This window comes from Lemur catta, chromosome 14, assembly GCF_020740605.2.
Source record: "Lemur catta isolate mLemCat1 chromosome 14, mLemCat1.pri, whole genome shotgun sequence".
In the NCBI taxonomy this organism is placed as follows: Eukaryota; Metazoa; Chordata; class Mammalia; order Primates; family Lemuridae; genus Lemur; species Lemur catta.
The window spans coordinates 62122140-62129920 of NC_059141.1; the positions used below are offsets into that span (position 1 = coordinate 62122140).

At 32.1% G+C, this 7781-nt stretch overlaps 1 pseudogene; it reads left to right on the plus strand.

Moving 5' to 3' along the window:
- The first annotated feature begins 7274 nt into the window (after positions 1–7274).
- Positions 7275–7502, plus strand: LOC123649982 (annotated as a pseudogene).
- Positions 7503–7781: the final 279 nt, after the last annotated feature.

Sequence of the window (7781 nt, forward strand, 5' to 3'; positions counted from 1 at the left end):
TATTGCTGAATGACTACTGGGTCAAGGAAGAGATCCAGATGGAAATCAAAAACTTCTTTGAATTAAATGATCATGAGGACACAAGTTACCAAAATCTGTGGGATACAGCAAAAGGGTTCCTGAAAGGAAAACTGATAGCACTAAATGCACACATCCAAAAGACAGAAAGCTCACAAATCAACAAAGTAATAAACCACCTTAAGGACTGGAAAAGGAAGAGCAAATTAATTCTAAACCTAGCAGAATAAAGGAAATAACTAAGATCAGAGCAGAACTAAATGAAATTGAGAAGAAAATAACTATGCAGAAGATCAATAAAACCAAAAGCTGGTTTTTCAAAAAGATAAACAAAATTGTTAGCCCTCTTGCTAGACTGACAAAAACTAGAAAGGAAAGGACTTTAATAAACTCAATCAGAAATGAAAAAGAGGAGGTCACTACAGGCATCATGGAAATACAAAACATTATCTTTGAATACTATAAAATCTACATGCCCCAAAACTACAAAATGTGAAGGAAATGGACAAATTCTTGGAAACACACAACTGCTCTAAGCTCAATCAGGAGGAAATAGAATTCCTGAACAGACCAATATCAAGTGTAGAAATTGGAGTAGCAATAAAAATCTTCCAAAAAAAAAGTTCTGGACCAGACGGGTTCACATCTGAATTTTACTAAACTTGCAAAGAAGAACTCATGCCTATATTGCAGGAATTATTCCAAAGCATTGAGAAGGATGGTATCCTGCCCAAGTCATCCTACAAAGCCAATATCACCTTGATACCAAAGCCAGAAAAGGACGCAACAAAAAAAGAAAACTACAGACCAATATCCCTCATGAATATAGATGCAAAACTCCTCAACAAATCTTGGGAAACCAAATACAATGGCACATCAAAAAAATAATTCATAATGACCATGTGGGCTTTATCGCAGAGATGCAAGGCTGGTTCAACATATGCAAATCTATAAATGTAATTCACCACATAAATAAAAGCAAGAACAAAGACCATATGATTCTCTCAATAGGCACAGAAAAAACATTTGGTAAAATCCAGCACACTTTTATAATAAAACCGCTTAACAAAATAGGTATGAATGGGACATTCCTTAAAATTATTAAGGCCATATACGATAAACCCACAGCCAACATCATACTGAATGGGGAAAAATTGAAAGCATTCCTGCTTAGAACTGGAACCAGGCAAGGTTACCCACTATCCCCACTTCTATTCTACATAGTGCTGGAAGTACTTTACAAGTTTTTGATTAATGACTATCCCTTTCTCTGTTGGCAAACTTCATGATGGCAGGAAGCAGGCATTTACTTTATATCTATTAATATCACAGAGTAGATGATCACAAAATACTTGTTGAATGGCTGGGGATTAATGCTTTCATGCCTCCATTACAGAGTAAGTAGACATTCTAAAGAAAATTTTCATTCATACAAAGTATACTAATAATATTATCTGTCCCAAATACAAAATCTGTAAGTTTAGTTCTTCACTTCCATAAAAGATACAGAAAACAACTGATTTCCAATGATTCACAGAAAATTTTAACTTAACAAAAAAAACAATAAACTCAGTAATCCCCAAAACTTTGACTATATATGATACACCACTAAAATAGGTATTTTCAAAGTTACATAGTACAACTCTAATTTGATCTTTCTTCCCAGATAGATTTATAGATCCCTAATAAATCATCTGACATAAATGTCTTTTAGAAACACATTATTATTACCACATTATTAATGAAAGAACTGAGATTTATATTCACATGAAATAAAAAAAACTTTTTTTTGTTTCAGGAACTTTTTGGTTTTGGTTAGTTAAAGCTAAATCTAATCTTAATTGACACACTCTTTAAATTTCAGGTTTATAATTTGTGAAATGGATTAATTTACCTTGCAGCATTATCAAAAGGAATAAATTTCAAAAGTGGCAATTCAAAAAGAAATGAAAAAACTATTTATGTACTTATCAGTGAAGCCATCTCAGGCTCAAGTTTTTGGTAAATGAGACTCAATTATAGATTTGACTGCAGTAATAAAAATATAATAATACAGATTGTCTATTTCATCTTGGGCCAATTTCGATGAATTCTTTTAAAGTGAATTTTTCCATTTCAACTAAATTTTTATATTTATTACCATAATGTTGTTGAAAACACTCTCTTGTTAGCTATTTGTGTGTATCGAATCTGTATGGTTGCTCCACTTTTCTTCATGATATTACTAGTTATTAATTTTATCTATTTCCAGGAATTTATTGAATTTTAGATTTCTTTAACTCTACTTGTCCCTTTCTTATATAATTGTTGATGTGTATTTTCACATCAGTTTTAGTCAACACAAAATGTTATTTTTAATTTTTGTGTGGTCAATATTTACTTATGTTCATTTGTTATATGTTCTGTTTCTTCATTTCTCTCTGCATTGGGGGGTGCAGGGTTATCTAGGGTCATTTAACTAGTGACTAGTCACTGAAGTATTGTGCCATTAAAAATTTAGTGCAGTTCCACAGGTAATAATCTCTTTCTTTTTTTGTTCCTTTTTAAGGAATGTTTAGGAAACATTTAGAGATGTTTTTATTTCAATTTTAGTTTTGGAGGATATTTTCAGTGGCTGTAGAATTCTACATTGAAATTTATATTCTCTTGGCATTTTAAAGTTGGTTTTCCATTGTATTCTGTTTTCCTTTTCTTTCTGCTGATAGCTCTTAGTCTGAATGTCAGTGAATATATTAATCACAGACATTTGAAAGCTCATATCTAATATCTCCAATAAGTGGGTCACCGGAAGTTATGTTTCTATTGTCTGGTTTTGCTCTTACTTTATATCAACACATTTTACAGTTAGCTACTGCTGTTTTATAAGTAACTGTAAAACCGTGTCTACTGTTGCTCATGAATCTACTAATCAACTCCCTTATGGTTCTCATCTCATTTGGGCTCCATTATGTGCCTGCAGTTAGCTGGGGGTAGGATTGGTGTGTCTGCCAATCTCGGCTTAACCCTTTTACACATTTGGGATAAACTTTAAACTGATCTAAGAAGGTCTTAGCTGAGACAAATGCACTCCCATGTGGTTTCTCATTCTCCAGTGCATTAGCCCAGGCTATTCATGTGGTGGTGATAGGGACCAGAGAGAGAGAGAGAGAGATGCACAAATCTTCTTGAATCCTAAACTCAGAACTAATACACCATCACTTTCAATATATTTTTATCAATCACAGCTAATTTCAAAGTCTCCTTAGATACAATGGGTGGGGAAATATACTCAACCTTCTGAAGGAACAGCAAAATCATACTGTAAGGACTATAGATAGATTCAAGTAGAAATACAATTGGGGTAACTTTTGCAATCATTAAATCACAATTTTTGTGCCTTTTTGTTTGTTTGTTTTGTTTTTTATTGAATGCCAATCGTTCTATAGAATCCATGGATGTTATCTTCCTGCAGATAAACTTAAACCTATCCTCTAGATGGCAGTAGAGCTCAATCCGGTAGGCACTTAGTTCATTGACTGTTTTACAACCTTTGCAAGTATTTGCTTATTTCTGTTTTCCCAGACTCCTACTACAGGATGTTTCAGGAGTTCAATTAGATGACCTGGAGTGTTTCTAAGAAACCCTTCTTTTTGTTGAATCCTGAACTCAAATATTTGACTCCCTTGCACTGTGAGATTACCAAAATTTATTCTCTTTTTTCAGCTAATTTATGTTTGACTATTTACTCTCTTATCCTTTCTACTCCAATTTTAAATGACTAAAGAGAAAACCTATGTTAGGTATTGGTCTCACTTTTTTGCAATTGCTTTCTCTTTCAGTTCTTGGCCTGCTAAATCCTGATTGTTCTGACTGTGCCAAAATGGAATTTTTTCCTCAAAACTCCACAAGATTGCCTAAAGCTCTACTGACTACCTCTTAGCACTACCCTGTACCTAGCTCCTTACCCTGTGCCCATACCAAGACTTGGAAAATGCATTGAGGGATTTTCAGTGGCATAAAGGAAGTTGGTTTATCTTAAAGAGCCTCAAGTCCTGGCTGCCTGGTCAACTCAAACCTGATGTCTTCAGATTAAAAATAAACAAACAAAATCTATTTTATACAGCTTTTCTAGCTGTCTTCAGTGGGTACATTAATTAATTTCCTTCATTCTACTTAATCATGGGTGAAAACACAAGTCCATTGTAAAGTATTTTTATTTTACTTGTATTTCAAACTCCGCAAAACATCAGGACTATTATTTTTAACAATAAACACTCAGTTTAGCTTTACCCACATAATTATCCTTTTCATTATTTTTATTTTCTTTGTTTCTACTTGGGATCCTATTTTTTCTGCCTCAAAAATTTTTTTAATATCTCTTAATGTAGTTCTACTGGTGATAAATTTCATCAGCTTTTATTATTTAGAAATGCTTTTCTTGCACATTAAATTTAAAGAATATATTATCTGGGTATAAATTAAAGTCTGACAGTTATTTTCCTTCAGCACTTTATGTATATCATTATACTTCCTTCTGATTGACACTCTTTGTGGAACAATTGGCTATATGTTATTTGTTGACTTTTGAAAGCCATCTGTCATTTTCCTTTGAATGACTCTAAGATTTTTCAATAATTTTTGTTTTCAGCAATTTGACTATGATGTGCCTTGGTATAATTTCCTTTGTCTTTACTTGGCCTTTTTTTGTTTTAGCTAACTGAAATTATGACTTTATACCTTTTATCAGATTTTGAAAATTCTTTGCCATAGTCTCCCAAATATTCTCTCACTTTACCTTGTGTGAATTCAATTATAGATAAAACTTTTCAATATGCTCCATCTAAGATATTATGGTCAACATTATATTTTTTCCATTCTATTTTTCCTCCATGTTTTACTTTGTGGGTTTTGTTTTGTTTTAATGTAGCTATGCTATGCTGCCCAAGCTGGTCTCAAACTTCTGGTTTTAAGCGATTCTCCTGCCTCAGCCTCCAAGTCACTGGAATTACAGGCTTGAGCCACTACTCCCTACCACTTATTTTACTTTGAATATATTCTAATATCTTATTTTCCAGATAACTGATCTTCTCTTTAGCCATATACAATCTTCTATTAAGCTTAGAAATTGCATTAAAAATTTTAGTTATTATAGTTTTCAGGTCTATTTCTCCATCTTATTTGTTTTCCTGAACATATCAGTTGTTTTTGAAAATGTGTCTAATAACAAATAAACCACCTGTGAATCTATTTCTATTGTCTGTTTTATCTTACTCTTGTTATTTAGTTTTCTAGGTAAATTTATTGATTCCTAAACATTTTATATTAAAAAATTTGAGATTATAGATAATATCTTTTTCCAGTAATTTTCTGTACATTTTGGCAGGTAATTCGAAAAGGAGATTATTTTTCTCTAACCAGACTGGGTTTTGATCTTTGTATAAGTCCTAGTTTCTTTCTGGTTTACCCTTAGTTTTACAGTGTGATCTTCTAGGAATCCCAAATGAAAGCCTCTACCTTGGAGTGTCCTATGTTCACAATTTCTATATCCACAGCACCAAGAGACTTCCATTGGCTATGCTTAGGAACTTGCGCTTACGTGAGTGTTGTTTTTGAGGATGTTTTAAGGAGGAGAGAAATCACAGAAGTTTGGCTGACCAGGGAGCTTTCCTTTTCTTTAGCATCTTGATCTCTCAAATCCTAGCTACTACTGAAGACATCATCAAATATATTTATTTTTTAGATCCAGCTTTCCATCTTACTTCTGAAGAAGGGCTAATCTGTTTTATACAGCTGGTACATCATAGCCATAGGCTCATATTGCATCTTTTTAAAAAGCAATTGTATAATATATTCTTCTTTACGTTGTCACTCTTCAATACTATCATACTTTGCATTTTATTAAAAAATGCTTTATGAATATTTCCAATAATTAATTCATTTTCCCTCATTATTGTCAAAGTGTCCCCTACATGGTAAACATGCTATGATTGTACTCCATGAGGTAACAGTGTGTTCTTGGTCTTAGGAAATAGAAATTGAAGTTTTTAGGGCATATTAACTGCAACTTTTTCTTCTCTCTCTCTCTTTTTCTCTTCCCCCCAACCCCTTCTCTGGAAACATATTCAGAAACACACACACACACACGCTCACACAAAGATATATATATATATATATATATATATATATATATATATATATATATATATACACACGTGTATGTATATATATGTGTGTGTGTGTATGTATATATATATATATATATATATATACATACATACATATGTACAGTCATCCCTCAGTATCAGTGGGGGATTGATTCCAGGACCCACCCCCACAAGGATACCAAAATTTATGGATGCTCAAGTTCCTTTTCTAAAATGGTGTAGAATTGGATATAATCTAGGCATACCCTCCCATATACTTTAAATCATTTTTACATACTCTATAATAATAGCTAATACAATGTAAATGCTATGTAAATAGTTGTTACACTGTATTGTTAAGAAAATAATGACAAGAGAAAAAATCTTTACATGTTCAGTACAGACACAATCAGTCATTTTTTACCCCTCAATATTTTTGATCTTTGAGTAGTTGAATTCTAGGATACAAAAGGCTGACTGTACGTGTGTGTGTGTATATACATACATATATATATTCTTTGGGTGTGTATACATACCCACACACAGAAAATATATATTACTATAATATTCAATTATATTATTAAACTACTTTATAAATTGTATCTGAAATATAAAGTTATTGATATATTAGTAATTGACATTAATATTAGTGTAATTAAGTATGGCATATAACTAAAAATAATACAATTTTTGGAAAACTCCATTATTACATATATAGAGAAGATACATATTATATAATTGAATTATTAGTATATTATATATAGCTATATGTTGATATATTTAATAATATATAGTATCGATATTCTGAAAAAATGTTAGACACACATATAAAGAGAGAAAGCATGAGCAAAGTAAAAAAATTGGGCAAATGTTAGTAATAGAAGGATCTGTGTACTATTTTAGAAATTTTTCTGTGTAGAATTGTTTCTAAAAATTAGGAGGAAAAAGGATATATTTGTCCATTCTTCAGAGTTTTCTAATGTAAACAACTGAATTTTTAGAGGTAAGATTTGACATCAAGGCAACATTCCTGAAATCAGTATATTTAAAAAAAATTATTTTTGGCAGTTCATTTCTCCCTCAGCCAGGAAGGACATGTTGAGGTTGGCATACCCATTAAGGACAGTAACTACCATGGCTTCCAGCGCTTTGACAAAACCTTAGATGTGTGGCCTCCTGGCCAGGCATCTGTGGTTTCATATTGTTGGAACATTCATTGTATCCCTGGGAGTTGCAGCTTTGTATAAGTTTGGTGTGGCTGAACCAAGAAAGAAGGCATATGCATATTTCTACAGAAATTATGATTCTATGAAAGATTTTGAGGAGATGAGGAAGGCTGACATCTTTCAGAGTGCAAAGTGATTTTTGGAACATAAAAGAATTCTTTGGGTTGATTTACATAGAAGTTTGTCACGACCTGTGTTCCTGAGCTATGAATATGTGGGCTGAGGAATAGTTTCTCTTGATAAATAAACCATTAACAAATACTGTGAAAAAAATTATTTTACTAAAATGTTAAGTTTCCTTAATTTTCAATGAGGAAACTTTTTGAAACAGATGGCTCAAATTACTTTCCGTTACAGTAAATATTTAATTATTCATTTTGCCTTGAAATGCTTCCCTCTATTTCTTTAAATAGCT